The sequence below is a fragment of the Barbatula barbatula genome, assembly GCF_947034865.1.
Source record: "Barbatula barbatula genome assembly, chromosome: 1".
NCBI classification, from domain to species: Eukaryota; Metazoa; Chordata; class Actinopteri; order Cypriniformes; family Nemacheilidae; genus Barbatula; species Barbatula barbatula.
Genome location: NC_136766.1, coordinates 8,718,731 through 8,739,241, shown reverse-complemented (window position 1 = coordinate 8,739,241; position 20,511 = coordinate 8,718,731). Strand labels below are relative to the sequence as shown.

Below are 20,511 nucleotides of genomic sequence, written 5' to 3'. Positions count from 1 at the left end.
CTGGTGTCGTCTGTTTAACATGGGATTAATTATCACAATATCCAGAGGCATTTAGTTCCCTCTCTTCACTCTCACAGCATTCATATTTAGAGAGACGAAAGACAAGTCATATTATTAATTGCTAATGTTAAGGATGTATATACGCTATCTGTTAGCAGTTCTATTCATTTTAATGGCATTAGGTGCAACTCTACATTTTATCGGTTTGTGTTCCATGGGAATTGTGCTCCTACTCTTGCTGTCGATTGCACAATCTTCAATAAACTGAACTACAGGAAACCCTCAGGTCTGCCAGGATGTTTTCAGTCAATCGCTTCAATCTACACAATGGAGCCACTTGAAAATGACATCATGAAAGTACTGATGGCCTGATAATGTCACAAGAACACAAACCCATCACTACAGTAACCATTCTGAGAACTCTTATAATGCTAAAGAAAAGTAAAACACTAGAACCTAACAAAACATATGCTATAATATTATAAATCTAAGATATTTTGAATGGTAGAGCCTTTAGTTTGATCAGATTTATAAAAGACAGATACAGCTGTATGATTATTTCCGTAGACATACGACACGTGCGGGGGGGGAGGAACTAAAGCACGTGTGCACACATTGCCAACAAAACACTGACAGTTTCACTTACCGCATGCGGTTCATGTCCGGCATAGTTTAGGTCTGGGAACGCCGCTACATCTATCAGTTTCAAACTATCTCCAAATCCAGCGTTATAACCACAGTTTATATAACATTCATCACCCAAATGCAGTGAACAGACAAAACACAGCTGAACTTTGCGAACGTAGTTCTCTCTCTCCTGCACACAAGTGAAATTGACTTGTGCACATGCTCCTTCTCCCGCTCTCCTTGGTTGATGTGTGGGCGTGCCGCATGCTCTTCCGGGAGAATTGTCCAATAAGGGACTAAGAAACATTGTTAGGTAACGATTTTTCATGTTCGAAAAAACACTTTCCGAAACCTGTACGAACGCTGGGCGAGTGTATCGAGCACAGAAATGCTACGTCATACGTCCAACACGTAAGCATGTCAAGCATGAGAGGACAGCATATCAGAATGCATGAAACACTGTTGCAGGGCCGCTTTAAAGATTAGCATTGCAGCCAGATGGTGTAGTAATAGCACTTGACAGCAGTGGCTAGAATGATCATGCACCAACAACAAGCCAAACCCTGAACCCCTTGAAGCCCCATCTCGGTTTGCTTTTTGTCAGTTTTATTCAACTAAGACCCTAAACTAAGTTCTTTTGTACTATTCAGAATTAGCATCAAATGACGTTCGTGTGGCATAAGATCTTACTGCTCCTTTTTTCTTTCATTCAGTTTAACAATATGTTGATTTTGGCTCTGTAAAATCGATTTAAATTTATTCAGATTGCACAAAAGATTTAGCTTTGACACAATCCCAAATCTAGCTTTTAAAGCAGACTGGAAGGTTTTTTCCAGGACTGCGCTAAATCAAATTAACAAAGGAATAACAACAGATGAAAGCTCAGCTGGGAGGTTCTGTTTTTGTTTGCCTGTCTGCAGGTGTGTTGAAGCAGATGAGACAGAGAGAGACAGTCTGGAGTACTGGGTACATGCGTAAGTGTGTGTGTTTGTGTACAGAATTACTGCTGCGCAATTAACAAACCAGACAGTAAATTGTCCCCATGTTCCTTTGCATCTTCCATTTTCCCTCTCTCTCACTCTCGCTGGCTCCCTTTCTTCGATTTGTCTTCATATTCGGGATTGTCAAACAATACTAATCCCCAAATCCGGGACCATTTCAGACATTACCCAAAAACAGTTACCTAAACACAGTTCATGTCCAGCATCTTTACAATAATTTCTACATTATAACACCCAAAGCTAAAATGGTCCAAACCTTCCTCCTTTATATGTTTTACACTTTCAAACATTCCTTTACTCCCGGAGGTACTTGGTTTAGATCTTATTTCAGCAAATCTGTGTGTCTGTGGTTATTGAAAAAGCACTTGCAGATGGGCTTTTGCATTATAATTGGAATATTTTTGTTAGCTATTACGAGAATGTGCTCTCTATTTGGAGTAATATGCCCGGGATGGTTAATAGTTATTACATAATATGATTAATGCTAAACAAGCATTTTAAAAGAGCACTGAGTATTGGTTTCACTGGATGACACCTATAACAATAACATTTATTTTGTGATTTGCCATCAAGATGCTATAGGAGAGAGCTTTCTTCAGATATTTTGGTTTTGCATTTTGATCTCTTGTTTTTAGAGACTGAAAACTGTTTAAAAAGCGGTTGTAAAATATTAGTTTTCTTGCACTTTAATACAAATACATATAAAAGACAAGAAACAAGTTTCCATCATGCACATAAAGCAGACTTAATTTGAAGAAGTGAAAATGAATTGAGTGAGCGAACAGATGTAGCCATCACCTGTTTCTCTCTCACACATACGCGTGCGTACACACAAACACACATGGTTTGTATGAGTCAGAAGAGCCAAGGCCAATCAACAGAACAACATGTTCCTGAACCTTAACAATATGAGACAGCAAACCACACTCCCGTAGAAAAACACACTTCCACGGAAGATGATGCAAGAATGCACACGTGGATCTGCGCGGATGCACAGAAGTCTGAATGTGGGTCAGTTGTGGCCTGGGTGTTCGAGCGTTGGGCTTGTGATCAGAAGGTTGCTGGTTCCAATCTCAGTGCCAGCAGGTCATGACTGAAGTGCCCTTGAGCAAGGCACCTTACCCCTGATTGCTCTGCAGTAATGTGTAACTGTAAAATCTACTTGTAAGTCGCTTTTGATAAAAGCGTCTGCCAAATGAATAAATGTAAATGAATGGAGACGAGACGATGGCCGGAAAACTGAATGTGTGGATGGATAAACCTCCGTGATATTTCTGTGTCTTTGAAAGAGGGGGCCGGCCCGGCCTGAAGCTAAGCACTATGCTATCAGGGGGCCGCTGACTAAGTGCGTGTTGTCTGCAATGATATTCTAAATAGAGCCGATGGAAGCGGATGTTACAGATGATTGCGGCTATTAACTCATTCTGTCAGTCAATGCAATCAACAAACCTCCTATATGGCTAACTGAGCATCATTCTGTTTGATATTAAAGACACACATTTGCAAGAGTTAAGCCTTTGGGGGACTTCAATAAGAATGAACTGTGCCAGCTTTGCTTTATTTTAGCACTATATGGGAATTATGCACGTCATTGCACACCTCAAGACACTTCAAACGGAACTCATGGCCCAGTTCCCCATTTGGCAGGTTGTGGAGGATGTATCGGGCTACCATGATCTGGTATTATTAACTAAAACCGTATCGGCCTTCCACTTTAGGTAGAATTTAAAATGCCAATGTCAGCTTGACCACACCGCACATTTACTTCCTATTTTCCTCTCTCCATTGGCCAGAACATAAGCAGCTGACTGTCAGATGTGTGAAACTGTTTCTCGGCTCTTTGTTAGATTAATATTGGTCCTGCCCCCTTGCACTCATTGGTAATGGAAAAGAGTCAGACATTAACTGCGTGCATCTCTATGGCTGGCCACATGCAAGAATTGCTGTCTTTGCAGAAAATAACCCCCCCCATCTCTCTCTACCTCCTCAGTTAATTACTGTAATGGTTTGGCTGTCCTCCGGGGATGCTGAGAGGTCGGAGTTTGGCCCAAAAGAAATGAAGAGAGAATATAGAGGGCTAGAAGAATATGGTTAACAGCAAACAGTGGCATAACATCTCATAAAGACATGTTCATTAGGGAGGAGTAAGCAAGAGAGACAAAATAAATGTCTGGGCCTGTCGCCCTAACAGAGCGGGATTGTATAGAATTAGTAGCAGTCAGGAGCTGTGGTTGTAGAAATGTGGCCTTCATTAGGAGCCGCTTTATGTGCATAGAGAAGGATTTACATCAATGTATAATGTTAAAGGCAGGGTGTCCGATTTCTTTTAGCCGTTGTTGATGTTCAAATCACCAAAACAAACACACCCCCATCTTTCGCCAGCGCTCGACTCGACTAATGTCCGTCCTGTGCACTGTGCACCTTACCGCTGATTGGCTACAAGGTTGTTTTGGTACTCAGCCCGACTTTGTCTAAACCCCTCCTTTAAAACATGCATATGCAAATATGATAATTAGACAATACAAATATATTATAATTTGTATAATTTTATTACATTTTACATATACTACTTAAATATTTTCTTTTCACAATTTATGATAATAATAATATCATTTAATAATAAAAGACACACGCCTGAATGTCTCAGTGGTTTTGTGTCCATACAATGGAAGTCAATTTGGGTCCAATGTTGTTTGGTTCCCAACATTCTCCAAAAAAAATTTGTGTTCTGCAGAAGAAAGAAAATCATGCATGCTTGAAATGACATGAGGATGAAATGACGAAATAATTAAAATATTTTGGCAAACTTTCCTTATAAAATTGTTCTCTCATATGGATTTAGCCTTGTATACACACATATCTCGCTCTCCGGGCATGCTGCTAGACATGTAGACCCATGGTCCCGTCTCACGGCGATTACTCTGCTGACTGCTTTTCTTACCGCGCCGCTTCCTCTGCCTCTTTTTAATGATCACTTCAAATCTGCAGGAAAGCCGGGGCTTCACTGAATGATTAACTGTGACCAGGGAATTTTCCTTTACTCTCACATATGGCAAACATTCCTTTTAATGAATTTGATATTGAATACCCATTAGCTTAGTCATTCAAGGCTTCGGTTTGCTTATAGAACCATGTGTATTTGACATAATGAATTTCATGAATGATATGGTGTCTTTTTTACGAAATGAGTCTATTCAGTTTTATATTCACATTGAGAAGTAATTAATGGTTGAGCTAGTTTTATTCTGTTTAGTTTGTGTGTTTTGTAAACACGGACATAGGGAATATAAATTGATTTTTGTTGAACTATAAAACGACAGGCCTTGTTTTCTCTGGGCCCACAGAGAGTATTTGTCTACTGTATGCTACTTAAAAGCAATAGACCTAAGGGACAAACAAACTGTAGTTTATAGTCCTCAATATCGTTACTGAAGATTTAATTATTGTTCTAATTATAACTTATTATTCCAACCCATAATACTTATTATATTATAAAACTAACTAACTAACTATCAGTAACTAGATCATTTAGCAGACGCTTTTATCCAAAGAGTTCGGGGAGCAATAAGCGATATGTCATACAAAGAGCAATAGTACAATAGGTCATTTTATATGAATACTATTTAAAATAATAATAATATAATACATATAATATCTAAATTGCACATATAATAATAATAATAAACAATTGGCCTAAACTAGATTCTAAATCAGCTCCTGCAATGGTTTGGTTAGTGGTTACCAGGGCATTGCTATGGTTGCAAAGGTGTTCTGTAGTGGCATGTTGCTATGGGGATTCCAGGGTGTCCTGAATGTGTGGTTACTAAGCAACATCCCTAGGTCCCTATAATATATATTGATCCCTAGCTAGCCTATGGCTCCAGATCCTGCAACGCAAGTGCTGTTTCTGTCACATGTAATCCATGATCTGTATCACACAAACTATCCCAGATGCTCCACAGTATATTCAGATTATAAGGGGTTTTTAGAGATTTTTAAGAAACTTTAAAAATATTTATAATCGTGAAATGTCTTATAGAAGATGAAATATAAATGTTCACTTCTAATGTAGAGGACAGAAATGTGGAGGATAGGAGACATGAGTGCATGAGCATGCAAGACTGAGTCTCATTACTGGAGAGACCCCAGACTCTCACAGCAAATCACATTTATTAAGTCATCACATGAGCACACACACATACAGGCACTATCAAAACAAGATATCAAACTACAGTAACATCTCTCCGCAGCGTGCAAACACAGCAATAACACACGAGGACAGTGTGACACCATTTTCTCCTTGTTTTGTGTGTGTGAGTCTCTGAGAAACCATGCTTCATACTTGCCGAGCTGACGTCTGCTCTTCTCTGATCACCTTCCAATGCACGAACTGGCAGTTGTACACACAAAGGCAATAGACAATCAGCTACTCATTATTGCAAAGTAAATCCTGACACGGTGATCGGGACCCAAATGTAACATTAAATGTTCTTATGTAACCCTGAAGAGATTTATTTTGTGATAATGAACGTCTGAGTGTACATTATGCTGCTTGTCACACGCCTGCATAGCAAATAAATACACAGATATTGATTTGAGCCGAGATTCTTTTGTCAGCTTCTAGACAGAATAATTCTCAAATTCTCTATGAAAGCTGGGCACACTAGAAAAGGAAGGTCACGTCAAGCACACTGCATGCTAGTCCAAAGACCTTTTCCCTCGTTCAATATACCAACTGCACACACAATATAGAAAAGCAGACTCCAGATCAGTGCATCACATGAACTTCCTCAGGAGACATTTCTGGCCTGTGTTACTCACACACTGACATGTTTCATTAAGATTTAGAGAACGCGGCTATTTTTATCATATTCTCACGGCGAAAGACTGGCCTTACATTTAATGTTTTTGTATTGCCTGTATATGCATTATTTATTTATATTTCTTTCATGAGAAGATACACTGACCATCCGTTCAGACAGGACAGACTGATACAGGGTCACATACAGATCCCAACTGCCATGAGCAAATAATATAAAATGTGAAATAGGGCGTTAACTGTGTGTGTGTGTGCTCGAGAATTGGTAAAGCTTTCATGATTATTTCTATTCCTGGTCTTCTCACTTTCAAGCACAAACACTCCGTCACACATTCTGTGACGACAACCTTGATTATTTCATTAAAGGGAAAATTCATTCAAAAATGACAATTCTGGAGACTGGAGCTTTCAAATGTTAAAAAGAATGTGAGAGCTTGTGAGGGTTCTTCCACAAGTTTTCAGGAGGCATTCATATAATGTACAATAGTGGTTCTTATTAACCGCCAACTCATGCACTATCCACCGGTGCACACAAAACAGAACATAATAAAATTGGAAGGACAAGATATAACAGTGGAACCCTCCACATTGGGCTCTGGGTCTCAGATGTTTCTCACAGGAGACCTCACCAGAACTAACTCCCCACCGAAAAATCAACCCTATTTGAACAAATGGGCTAAACCATTTACTAATTGCAGGGGTCTCAGTTCAGTAAATAAACTCAATACAAATATATAATATACACAAACCAAACCCCACATACATGGAATCACATGCAACAAAGCAAATAATTACAATAAACACAAGAAAGACCTCTAACAAAGAAGTTTAAATAAACAATCCCCACCCATAGGGTGGTACCAACTACATTTCCCATAATGCCTGACCCAGGATATAATGGTGATCAGGAAATGCCGCGCCCTTTAATAGGCAACCTTTGTTCCATGCTGCAGCCACAGAACCAGGCGGGACCACGGGTAAGATACATAATTGTTTAAACTATTAAATAAATATCTAAATAAAGAATATTAACCCCGTATCTATGTAGTTATTTATTCAAACACTAGCGTCAGGGCCAGATTAACACTTCACTGTACCCTGGGCAACAATATTCAAGGGCCCCATCATCACAACCCAAGGATCACCATAATCTGGCAAAATACAGAATAAATTACAGTAATACAGTCAATATACTCAATATTTCGATAACTAACTGACATCAAATGCATTTTGATGTACAGATGTGCAAATGTTAATCGAACTACAAATGCACCACTATGTTCTCTTGTCAAGACCACTCAGTCATTATGTTATGAAAACAAAACACATCGGCATCAATCTGTCAAAATTGACCCACTACATAGTCACAAAAATAAATAAGCAACGACTTTCAAAGCATCCAATATGTATTTAACAAAACCTACTCCAAACACAAATGCATAGAATTGATAGAGCCATCACAGAGGAAGTTCACAGACAAGACACAAACAAAAATCCATAGAATCCATCTCCTAGAATCAAGTAGCATTTCGGTCCTCAGCTCATTTTAAACAGAAATCACCCTGTCACCCCAGAATTCAATAGGACTATCAAGTTAAAGCGCAATATAAACATTTTGAAATCTGCTGTTTTCTCGCAACAACAATAAACAAACAAAATTTACAGCATTTTCATGGCTCCACCACAAGGAAAAAATGTATCAAATGCAGTATCATCTGCTCCTAAACTCTTTTGAACTTGTTTTAAAACAGAAAACAACCTGTCACATCACAGTTCAACAAGACAGGCAAGGGTTAAACATTTTAGTGCAATATAAACATTTGTAAATCTGTCAATTTATCTCAATTAGACAAGACAAAAAGAAATGCAAAATAATCTGGCAAAATACACAATTTGAATCCTAAATAATAGGGAAGAGCATGTTTAAATTTGAAATGCTTGATTTCATTTGGCAAACACATCTCACACGAGCATTTTTCTGGACTTTGAATGTGAAACGAGCTGCTCGCAGACTCGACGAGTGGTTGAGATGGCGGTTAGACTCGAGACCCATCACCGCTTCCCTCAATGTCGCACTCGCAGCAGAATCCGGGTCGTAGGTTGAAGATGCTGCTGGGGGCTCTTCGCTCTCAGGGCTGTGAACATAAGCTAGAGCCGGCAGTGAAGAAATGTTCTGGCTAGCTCAGCTGTCCTCGTTGACGGATGGTGCCTTAGCAGACTAGTTGCTAACGTTTACTAGCGTAAAGAAATTGCCTATTTCCAGTATATTTTTTAAATTTTCTGCATTCCTGATATCCTTCTCCCTTTTAAATTTCCGATTAGCGCTCCCACTTAGCTACTCCATGTTTGCATTTTTTGAGTTGTGTTGTAGCACTTGCCATCACGCGACCTGCTCAGTGCACGTTGATTGGTGTTACCGTCCACGGAGCCCTTTAGAGGTCGGGGGCCCCTGGGCAATTGCCCCATTGCCCATATGGTTAAGCCAGCCCTGACTAGCGTGCACTCTAGTACTGAAATGTTGTCCCACTAGCAGGTGTTCAATGCGCGCATACAGACAACATGCAACTTACACAATACTTTTGGGTGTATATTAACAGAAAAAAAAAAAAAATTGTATAAACACACAGAAACCAAATATTAAAGACAAAAACCCAATTTCTCCTAGAGAAATAATATAAAAAGGAACCTTTGGTCAATTGACCTAAATAAGTGTGGCCTTAGCCATCACAGAGCTTTAAAAACATTGCTCATGAGTTACGCAGACAAAGAAAATTTGCTAATACAAATACACTTCTGCATTACCAACGACTATGTTTTTAAAGACAGATATCCTGCTAAAAAAAACAACTGGTTATAATTCAATGGTTAGAATGGCATTTGTATTGAAATGAATAGAAACTATAAGGGTGTCTACTTGTATGTGATAGATTATTTTGGTTGAATCGTATCTGGCAGATGGGAACCGATAGAACACTATTAAACAGTTCACCTAAAGAATTTAAATTTGTTTTATCATTTTCTCACCCTCTTGTCATTTAAAACCTGTATGACTTTCTTCTGAAGAACACATAAGATCTTTTAAAGAATGTTCTTAGCCGAACAACAGTGGTGCCCATTGACAGTTCTTCAAAGTATATATTCTTTGGTGTTCTGTAGAAGTAAGAAAATCCTACAGGTTTGAAATGACAACGATGACATAATTTTTATTCTGGAACTATCCTTTTCAATTTTATTGGAATAATACCCCCCCAAAAAAACACAACAATCTTTTATGACTTTAACAGAAAAGGCTAATTGCTCATAATGGTATTTTAATGGAAACCATTAGAATTTCTGGGATGGTTTCTATTGTTTTGTTTTTTTCAGCTGGGATGACAAATACATGATCTTAATTTAATAACATTAATTGTCATTATGCTGAGGGACAATCCAGTTGACCATGTCACAAATGTTAAATGCTCCTTCGTCTGTAAGTCACTTCGTATAATAGCATCTGTTTAATGAAAAGTTTTGAAATAGACTCTATAATGGTATAAATAAGTCTGAATGGTGACAAGCATCAACATGTTTTGGGAAAAGCGTGCAACATCTGGTCCAATTTATCATTTTGATATACAGTTAAACAACACACAAAAATAGAGATGCAAACACATTCACGCAAAACACATTTTGTACAATGCTACAAAGACAACTGCGAGAAGACCTCCCTGGTGTGAAAAACTGAGAAAATAGATGGGCCCGTGTTCTAAACTGTTCTGCTCCCTTTGTCTGCGTCTCATATCTGGCGGTAGAGAAGGGTGTTAGCCCCTAGCACTACTCTGGGAAATAACAGTATGTGTGGCCAGCCAAGGCGTGAATTCCTCATAGACATTTCCAACACGATTCTCCCACCCTGCTGTTTTTCTTTTCCTCACAGCTCAGAACGCCTGAAAGTGCGAGGGGCGACAACACACTCATCACTTTGTCTAAACAGATAAGATAGTATCAAATCAATGTGGATTATTTTTGCGTACTAGAAGGTAATCTAGACATGACCTCAATTCCATGACTTCTTAAAGTGACAGTTAATTTCAACTATTAGCTTGCTTGAATAAACTTATGAATAAATTGGCCTAATGTGACATAGCAACCTGGAGATTTTAGAGCGAACAATCCAGAACACAATAGAAAAATAAAGGCACAGCCATGTTTCAGCGCAAAGCAATTCCTTTCTCATCATAACTGACTGTCTCATTCACTTCCACTGTGATAAGACAAGCTTTTCTGATGAAAATATCAAACAGGTCTTCATACACATTATGCTACTCAATCGACATTGATCTTGTATGCTCATGGTCTTGTATTTGGTATATAAATTCGACTGACATCTGCACATTTTAGAAGCTCTTAAAGTGGCCGTCACTCAGACAGTTTGTGCATATCTTGAGTCTTTAGTTTAATCAAATTTATAAAAGAGATGGATGAAGCGAGGGGTGGGGGGCGGACCTAAGCACGCGTGCACCCTTGCCAACAAAACAGAGATATAACTTGGTTTCACCTACCAAGTGCCGTTCATCTTTTAGCGCTAGCACCCTGCTATCTAACAGCTTCAAACAATCTCCAAATCCAGCGTTATATCCACCGTTTATACAACATTCCTAACCGAAATGCAGAGCTCTTTCATCTGGCTCTCCCTGGTTGACGCGTGGGCGTGCTTTTCCGGTAGAATTGTCCAATAGGGACTAAGAAAAGTTGTTACAAAACAGATTTTCATCTTGGAAAAAACGTTCCGAAACCCATACGAATGCTGGGGGAGTGTATCGAGCCTAGAAATACTACCTCATAAGTCCAACTCATTTTTGACAAGTTGACCATGTCAAGCATGAGAAGACAGCACATTTAACATGGTAAAGAAGTCAGAATGCATAAAACGTTACACATCCCCTTTAAAACTGCAATCTGTAACTTTTGTTGGTTATAAATTAACAAATATTTTACTGTGGTAAACAGTATGGTAAGCTTATAATAATAAATGTTGTACTGTCGGGTTTCGCAGGAAATGTCAGTTTGACGTCATTTGATTTCAACGCACTTGAAGTAACCTGCAATTTTATGTTTCATACAGAGATGACAATAAAAAAAAGAAACACAATGATAGTTCACCCAACTATGCTAATTCCGTCATCATTTATTCACCCTTATGCCTCATACCTGTATCACTTTCTTTCTTCTGAAAGACACAAAAGAAGATATTTTGAAAATTGTTGTTACTGGCACCCATTCACTTACATTGGTTTTGTGTCCATACAATAGATGTGAATGGGTGTGGTTCGTCAGAATATCCTCTTTTGTGTTCTGCTGAAGAAAGTCATACGGGTTTGACATTATAAGAGAGTGAGTAAATGATGACAGAAATGTTTTTTGCTTGTACTATTCCCTAGAAATTTGTCGACTTGCCATTAAAGTTGAGCAACTTGACATTCAGTTCTTCTTAACGTCTTTATTATTAAAATGTTCCAATCTGGCAGTTCGTCAGTTATTTTTCCTTACTGAACATCTTATCGAGGGAGTTTCATTTAGCATTGTTTGTATAAACGTTTGTGTATTTTCAGGCATACGTGTGGCCTTTATCAATAATGCAGAACATGAGAGAGCAGGCTGTTCGGAGGAAATAAATGACTTCTGTGCACAGTAGGACTTTCTTCTGTGACATTTACATGCATCCCCATTTCCACACATGCCCTGACCACCTACCAGCCCAACGAGTGTCTCTAATGATGCCCCCCGGTGCCACACACACACTAAATAAAAATGCTAAATACATTTGTTAGGAGGAGGAACGTTTGTGTGCGCGAGTCTAGCGTGTGGATGTGGGCGGCGCCGGGCGCTCACAGATTGATCCTGTTCTCATGTGTGATTGGGTTTAATTAGTGTGCATGAGAACATATAAATATATGCCTATGCTCTGTGCGTCTGTGTTTAATATGTCATTACTTCCACATCTTTGGGTCCGTTCGGTTACTCCCCTTCTTGTGCACCAACAGTGGCACCTACTGATTTCTGAAGTTTGACTTCTCCCCTGACACCTGAGCTTCTTATTAATCCAAGGTAAAAAGGCTGAAACATAGAGGAATGGCCACATTAAAAAATTATGCACAGTCTACAGTCAGAGAGAGAAAGACTAATGGATAAAGAGACAGCAGGCGAGAGCGGGAGAGTTAGCGAGCAAAGCTCAAGATGTGAGTTGAAATGTCTTTTTGGATTTTCAGACCATATTTGACTCTATTCTGTTCCCATCCTGATTCATAATTTAAGTCCAGTTATTAAAAGACCCATCCCGTATCTTATGAAAAATGTGCACCAACATTATAAAACTTTACAACGCTGGCTTGCCTCATTACATTTTCTTGAGATTATCAAGAAATTTTATTGATTATTACATTTATACAGTAGTTTGGAGGCTTTCAAGATGACAGTTTAATTTGTGATATTATACTGTAAAATATTTTCTTTGAGACTTTTGTATTAATACAGGACCCTGTTTTTGGCAACATATTGAAAAATATTTAGAAGTCCTCCGCTGACACCAAGTGGGTACAAAGTGGCATTACAGTAATACATCAATTAAACACAGTAATAGTCGTAGTTTAGGCTAACTATGATTCATTATTTTAAAATGTTTATATGAGAGCAAACGGACACTTAACTACGGCAAATATCATGACTTCATTAAATATCTTTAAAAAGGTCATATGACATGGCCATAAAACTAATATTATCGTTTGTTTTAGATGTAATGCAATGAGGTTACACGATTTAAGGTTCAAAAACGTTGTATTTACACATACCGTGCATGTTTGTATATCCTCTTTGCCCCGCCTCTCTGAAACGCGCAGAATTTTTACAAAGCTCATCGCTCTGAAAAGCGATGATTGACCAGAAGACCAGTGCGTAGTGATTGGTCGAACACTGCAAGCGTGTGATGGAAATGTAACCCCTCTTACCATAATTGGAACATCAGGTTCCAAAGCAATTGTACTGACAAGTACGCCTACCTCATGTGCGTATAAATTTGGGCGGTCTTAGTCAAATCATAAATGGAACTGACATAGATTTGTGGGGGTGTGGTTACACAAGGCGTTTCAGGCAGGTCTGGGTGAGCATTCGCTTTAAGATAGAATGCATCTTTTGTTTGGACACCTTAGTTTTTTCAATTTTAAGCAAATTAGGGGTACAAATCACTTTAGGTCCTTGCACACACAATAGGTCTTTAAGGTACAATCATGTACCCAAAAAGGTACAACATTATATTGTAAAGTATACCTGTAAAGGTACAAAAAAAAACTTAGGGTACCACCCAACGACAAAAAAAGACACAATTTTAAACCTTTTTCTAACAGTGTTGTCACGGTATGTGAGCATATACAAAAGCACGACGACGAAGTACAATCAAAAAAGGATTTAATAAATATTTTAATAAATCCACAGGGAGAAATGGGTATCCACACATAGTAACGCAAACAATAACTGACAATGAACTAAACAGAACAGGAGGACTAACGAGGGACTAAACTGAACACCGAAGACAAAACCAAACGAACTAAACAGACTAAGACTGAGCAAGACCACTGGATTATAAGGATCCATTGCAAGAAAGTCAGTATCACAACCCCTTACCAGATGATGCCTTGACCTTTAGAAAAGTGACAGGATTGGATAGGGAAAGATGACCTAAATGTCAAAATATCTGCATTAAAGACAATGCACTCGTGCAAACCTGATGCTCCATATTATCCCAGCATGATATGAGAACTTTCCTATGAGCATCTTGTGTGCTTCAAAGAAAGAAAGTTTTTGCTTATTCGATTGGTGACCTAGAAACAGTGATCTTAATGTTAATTGAATGTGCTAAAACAGATGTTCAGGCCCTTGGTGATCAATGTTTTAGGCATGGTGTATTCACAAACACTGTATATTTACAATAAAGCATAGCTATAATTATATTCAATTCAATTCAATTCAATTTATATAGCGCTTTTCACAATTTGCATTTTTCCAAAGCAGCTTTACAGGGGAAAAACCCAAGAAAGGGTAAAACACACTATATATAAATGACTCATCGCATGAGGATAAAAATGGAGAAAGTGAGAAATAATTCAATTTAAGACTGCTTGACAGAACACGTCTTTAATAATCTGTGATCAGATGGTGCCTTGCAGATGGCAGGTAAGGCCTCCATTAATGGTGGTAAATATTACACTGCAAGAGACATAATAGCCTTGAGTTTAGAGAGAGCGAAGTAATGATTTGCCACTTGATTTAAAACGTAGTTATGCAATAGAATGAAATCCATCTGTCCATCAATGCTAGAGATTGTTATTAATAGTTAAGATGTTGCTACATGCCAAACACGTCGTGGATAACGTGTTTGCTGTGTGTTACGGCGGTGAGGCCTTTGGAATATCTCAGACGGCTCTTTGTGTGTCTTGCATCATCACTGGTGGATGTTTGACTAACAGAGTATGATCTGTCGGAGGTGTTAAAATGAGAACGGAGTGTTTACATTTGCTGCAATAAAGTGTAAACATTGCCTCCTGTTATTCCTTTTCTGTTGTTTCTATTGGATCAAAACGGATATAAAGGAAACCCATGATGCAAACCGCGATGTTTGTGATAAGATATGCACACGATCCACGGTGCCACAAAAGCCATTTCAACGTTTTAGCTTAAATCTAAAGGGTTTTCTCTAACATAGAGCTGTGTCATTGAGTTTAGATATATTTTGTTATCCTTGTCCACCTACATGTCAGATTTCCAGAGACCAGCTGCAATAAAGGAGGACCACCAGAACAGAGGTCAGATGTTCCTTGCAATCTAGCTCTGAGGAGGTTCTCCCTATCCAAGTGCTCCGTTTTGGGGATTTCTACATTTAGAAAAAAATATATATCAGTAGAGGATTCCTCCGGTGTGTTTACTGACACTGGATCAATTATACCTGATCCTACTGCTCTAATCATCAAAGCCTTTGATCAATAACATCCAAGTGAACATTTGTACATACACAATGTATACAAACCCACAGCTGTTCTTAATTCTATGCCACACTGTCGGCTATTTTAGGTTAGCTTTGATGCAATACCGAGCAATCATCACATAATGATATGTTTCTTTTCTAGGGCAGACGCACTTAAACACTTCACCGGAACGCATTAAATGAATGTGTGATTAAAATGCTATTTTTTGAGACGTGAAGTTTCGAGAAGTCTTTTGTCGGAGGAATACAAGAAAATAGCAGAATTCATTAGACAAACTGGTTAAATTAGCCTTCAGATGAAAACTAGATTCTTTGGAAACGTCATTCAATAAACCTCTACATGACAACTACAGACAGGAGATAAATGATGTCGTAAAAACTATTTTCTTCAAAGATTAGATTAGTTCACCGTCTTATCAGTGTTGAATAACCATTCTTTGCTTTTTCTGCAGAATACAGACCGCCGTCTTTGTTGGCAAAGAAGATTATTGTGTTTCATCAATTTTATATTACTTGTCAAATACACTATTTAAACAGAAGACCAATAGACACACCATCACTGTTGTTCAATGTCTAATAGTAGCTCTTATCCCAGTTTGAATGTCCCTTTCTTACAGTCGAGTGGTTCTCCACTTGAGTCCTGGAAATCCACAGCAATGCATATTTTACATGTCTATTATTATTTTGTCATCATTTACTCAGTTGTTTACTTTTTACTTTATAAATTACTTTATTTTATTGTTCTGTTGATCACAAAAGAAGACATTCTGAAGAATGTAAGACAGCAAACAGTTCTGGGGCACTTTAGACTACCATTGTCATTTTTCCTACAATGGTAGTCAAAAGGGTCCAATAACTGTTGGGTTACAAGCATTGGTCCAAACATCTTACACTGTGTTTATCAGAAACGTGTTCATCATGTTTTCACTCTCCCCCTCCTTCCAATGCATCTCTCCCTCCCTCTGTCTGCCTTTAAATCCTGCCGCTCTCTACTGGTGAAACCAGACTGCCTGCGGTTGGCCCGGGCGCTTGGGGGTGTGTAAGTATTACGTAATCGGAGCGAGGATGAAAGCTTGCATCCAGTGAGAGAGAAAGATAGAGACAGAGGTTAGAAGTGAGAGACACAGAAAGAGATTAACAGGACCGTGGTTTACGGTTCTCACAGCCAGAGTTCGGTGTGACTGAAAAACTGTACGCCCTTCTCAGGTGCTGCTATACAAAGCTCCCATAAGCGTGCAACATAGCCTGTTTTCCTTTGAATCTGCTCATTGTTCAACAGGACTGCAGAGGAACTTTCTCTCCCGTTTATTTGTGCACTGTGACATCTGCCCATCTCTACTAAGCTGGGACTGAAACTGGATTCATCTGGACAAGTGAGTACAGCTGGATGTGTGGTTTAAAGGGACAGTTTACCCCATAATGATAAAAACTAAAATATGTTACAGGGACTGCCAGCATCAGTCATCATTCACTTTAACAGCACGAACAAAAGATGCATGTAGGTGAATGGTGACTGAGGCTTTTAGTCCAAACATATGGGTTCAGAAAAGCATGAGCTTGTAAAAATGGCAAAATAATGTTCGGGTAAAAACTCCCTGTATTCAGAGATCATCTGCACCTGGTCATGCAAGTATGTCAGTGTTACGATGCGTCTCCAGTGCATCTAAACATGTGTATACTTTGCTACTCTGATCCTGAGCATTCAATTATTATGTGCTTATTTTTAAACAGACAGGATTTGTTCATATATACTATAGACTCGGCCCATATGAGATATTTATACGAGTTAGGGGGAGTGTTTGAAAGCACATGGACAATTGTTTTAGTTTGAATTCCCAAACTAAATCTAGGTCTGTGTGCCCACTTATCCCAAGATGTTTTGAATATTAACTGTATGACCTTTGGCCAAATGTCTGGCACACAGGCCTGGGAGATATATGCTCACATATTGACCCTGGGGGTCAAATTGTCACAATAAGACCTAAATTGTCTGTCATAGACTATGCAGCTAAATTTAAACTTCAAAACATGAAATAGCAAACAGCAAGCAAATCAAGTTTTATACACCATACAACATAATGCGTGTGACATGCATGCCCCGAGATGTTTAAAAACAGATACTAAAATCACAGTTAATGGGATGGTTCTCTCAAAAATGAAAATTCTGTCACCATTTGCTTTCCTGTAGCGCAGTGGTAAGAGCATTGCATTAACAACGCAAGGTTGTGGGTTCGCTCCCAGGGGATTGCAGATACCTATGTAAAATGTATAGGATAATGCTATGTAAGTCGCTTTGGATAAAAGAGACATAAAAAATATGTATAAAAAAATGTAAATGTAAGTGCATTTACTCACCCTCCGGTTGTTTCAAACATGTATAGATATCGTTGTTCTGTTAAACACAAAGAATGATATTTGTAAGAATGTTAGCAATTTTCAGTTCTGTAACATCATCCACTACCATATCTTTTTGTTCTGTTGAGCAAAAAGCGAGATATCTTGAAGAATTTAGGAACACAAACACTTTTGGGGCATTGACTACCATTGAACTTTTCCTACCATGGCAGTTAACGATGTCACATTATTGAAAATTGCTAACATTCTTCCAAATATCTTTATTTATATTATAATGTATACAGGTATGACATGACATGAGAGTGAGCTTATGATGACAGATTTTTCATTTTTATCATCACTGTAAGCGTCAAATATCATATTTGACACTTGCCTGAATGGCGGTTTAATTTTATGATATTTCCGGCCACAACAAAACTTTCAAAGTCTTTGTTTGGAGGACATAATTCTTAAAAAAAGTTTAAGACCAAACTGTTTCAAAGAAACAAATAAACATTTGGAGTCAAAAGTCCAGTGTTTATTTACTCATAGTCCAACAGTGACAGCTTGCCCCGGTCTGTCTTCATAATGTTTATTCAAAGCCAAACGATCACCAATAAAAAAGTGACCATTGTGCTTGACTTATTTGATGTGTGGTCCTTCTACCTATACGAACAAAACAAAATGCCTCATATGTGATTGCGTATCTGATTGCATATCTCCAATAGAATGGTATTCAAATAACTTTGTAATCAAATCAGTTTTGTTATCATTAACTCGGTCATCATTCAACATCCGAGGGCATGAAAACTCTATCTAGCTGTACAGAGTTCAGTCTGCTGTTGTTTAATGATTACAAAAGCACTCTAGAGAAACAAAGGGAAAGACCACAATATTTGACCACTTAAAGCTCATAAAAGGTGGATTTGACTGAAAGATAACAGTGAGTGCGTTTACATGCACAAAATAAACTGATATCTATCAAACAGCTAATAAAAGAAACCAGTGTTCACGTGTTTACATGCATATCAATAAACCAGCTACTACAGAAAACCACTTCTACATGGAAGTGTGAGACTTGCCAGGTTTCTCGCGTGCGGTGATGTCACCATCGATAGTCTGTCTAGTAATTAAAAATGCGGTGGTAAATCGCTCTTTCACAGTGTACACGGTGTCTAAAAAATTTAGCTTTTGCCGTCAAGCATCAAACAAAAACATATTTTGCGTTATAAATCAAATAATCTGAAACAAAGTGTCGGCATAGATTTTAGGATGAAGCAAGACGAAAACTTCAGTCTACCACTTTTATTGCGTCTCCTGTCTATATTGACTTTCCAACAGAATGCTAAAATGTTAGCTCAGATTGTAAATTCATAACGTTTTATTTGAATGTGTGCCTGCGCTGCTTGAGCAGGTTTTCTTTACTCTAATGGAGGAACATTTGCGCTGCTGAGAACGTAAATGTGCAATGCACCTACCTGCCAGATCTCTCTAATGGACAAACAAGGCAGGAAGTACCATTCAGGTGGAAAAAGAGGTGATAGTTGAAAGAGAAGAGAACAGAGCAACAAATAGTCCCAAAAAAGTGCAGTCGATGCAGGGCTCTATTTAGATTGTGTGAGGCGGTGGTTAAAAGTGTTGATTTATCCCAGCTTGGCCTTTTAGGGCAACGTTCAGAGTCATTTAACGGTTACTGAGCAATTTTGGAAGGCACCAATAGGCTGATTATATTATTTTCTTGATAATTGCCCCTTGTGGAGCTCTTAGTGGGTGTAGAGGTCAGCCACGGCCATCTAAATTATGGTATAAACTTCAGCCGTAAGGGAGCGGAGGCTGTGCTATATTGTGAATAAAGTAGCTGTTGGGCACGATCCATATACCTAAAGTATTTTTTTACAATGTGGCGCAGCCTCAAGCATATGAACCATTTATTTTTTAATAAAGAAAATATTGTTCCTTTTTGAGACAGAAAAGATGAAATGCTCAACTCAAAGATGCCCATTAATTTCACTGGACTTTGTCATTGATGTAGTCGCCAAGATTGAAAAGAATTGGGTCGTTCATTGGATTTGCATGATCGAAGTTCGTGTTGACACAAAAGTTTCACTAACTCTGGGGTTCAAAGTATTGCTACGTTTATGAGCTTCAAACCCTCAAGACTCTTTCATCCAACCAATGATGTCTATGACCTTTAACCTACACAGAGCCACTAAAGTTCCCATTTACTTTCCAAAGGCAGGTAAATATATTTCGCAGGTATCTATCGGCACTAGCTCTATGTGTTGTGTGCATTATAAGACAAACAATCATTTCTAAAAAAAAACTAATATTAATTTAGAATTAAACGTGGAGGTGTTTTATACTGTACCTAGCAATTAAGGTTAGTCAAACAGACATAACATGTATTCAAGGAGACTGTAGTGGCATTCATTCATTTTCCTTTTCTTATTGGCTATTTGTAATCACGTGTTTTTTGCTGTGTTCACTTCCGTTTCCTTTATATCCGGCGTGTTAATTTTTTTATTTAGCTAGGAGGTAGGGGTGAGCGATGGGATGGCCAACTTTCTGTTGACCGTACAGCCACGTAAAGCCAAAATGTTTGTTTTGTCAAATAAAACTGCTATGACTTGTACAGAAGTTTCCCCATTTCTCAGTCTATACGGCAAATCTGTTAGATGCCGAAACAGAGACAATAAAGCCTTATGGTGAATATTTCT

General features: G+C 38.4%; 1 protein-coding gene and 1 long non-coding RNA gene across 3 annotated transcripts in view; one reads left to right on the top strand and one right to left on the bottom strand.

The window, feature by feature from the left end:
* Positions 1 to 16,175: 16,175 nt before the first annotated feature.
* On the bottom strand, positions 16,176 to 19,489 carry LOC306895804. 2 transcript variants are annotated; one of them, XR_013786842.1, is made up of 3 exons: positions 19,273 to 19,489; positions 17,816 to 17,852; positions 16,176 to 17,715 (listed from the first exon to the last, which is right to left on the bottom strand). It is a non-coding gene; the product is annotated as an uncharacterized lncRNA (long non-coding RNA). The 2 variants fall into 2 exon arrangements; XR_013786843.1 differs by lacking the exon at positions 19,273 to 19,489 and adding an exon at positions 18,877 to 19,261.
* pcxb (pyruvate carboxylase b) overlaps positions 16,464 to 20,511 on the top strand; it is a 156,269-nt gene continuing 152,221 nt past the window's right edge. Inside the window, exon 1 of the mRNA XM_079459290.1 lies at positions 16,464 to 16,833. The gene's annotated coding sequence lies outside the window, so the exon portion shown is untranslated. The remainder of the gene's footprint in view (positions 16,834 to 20,511) is intronic.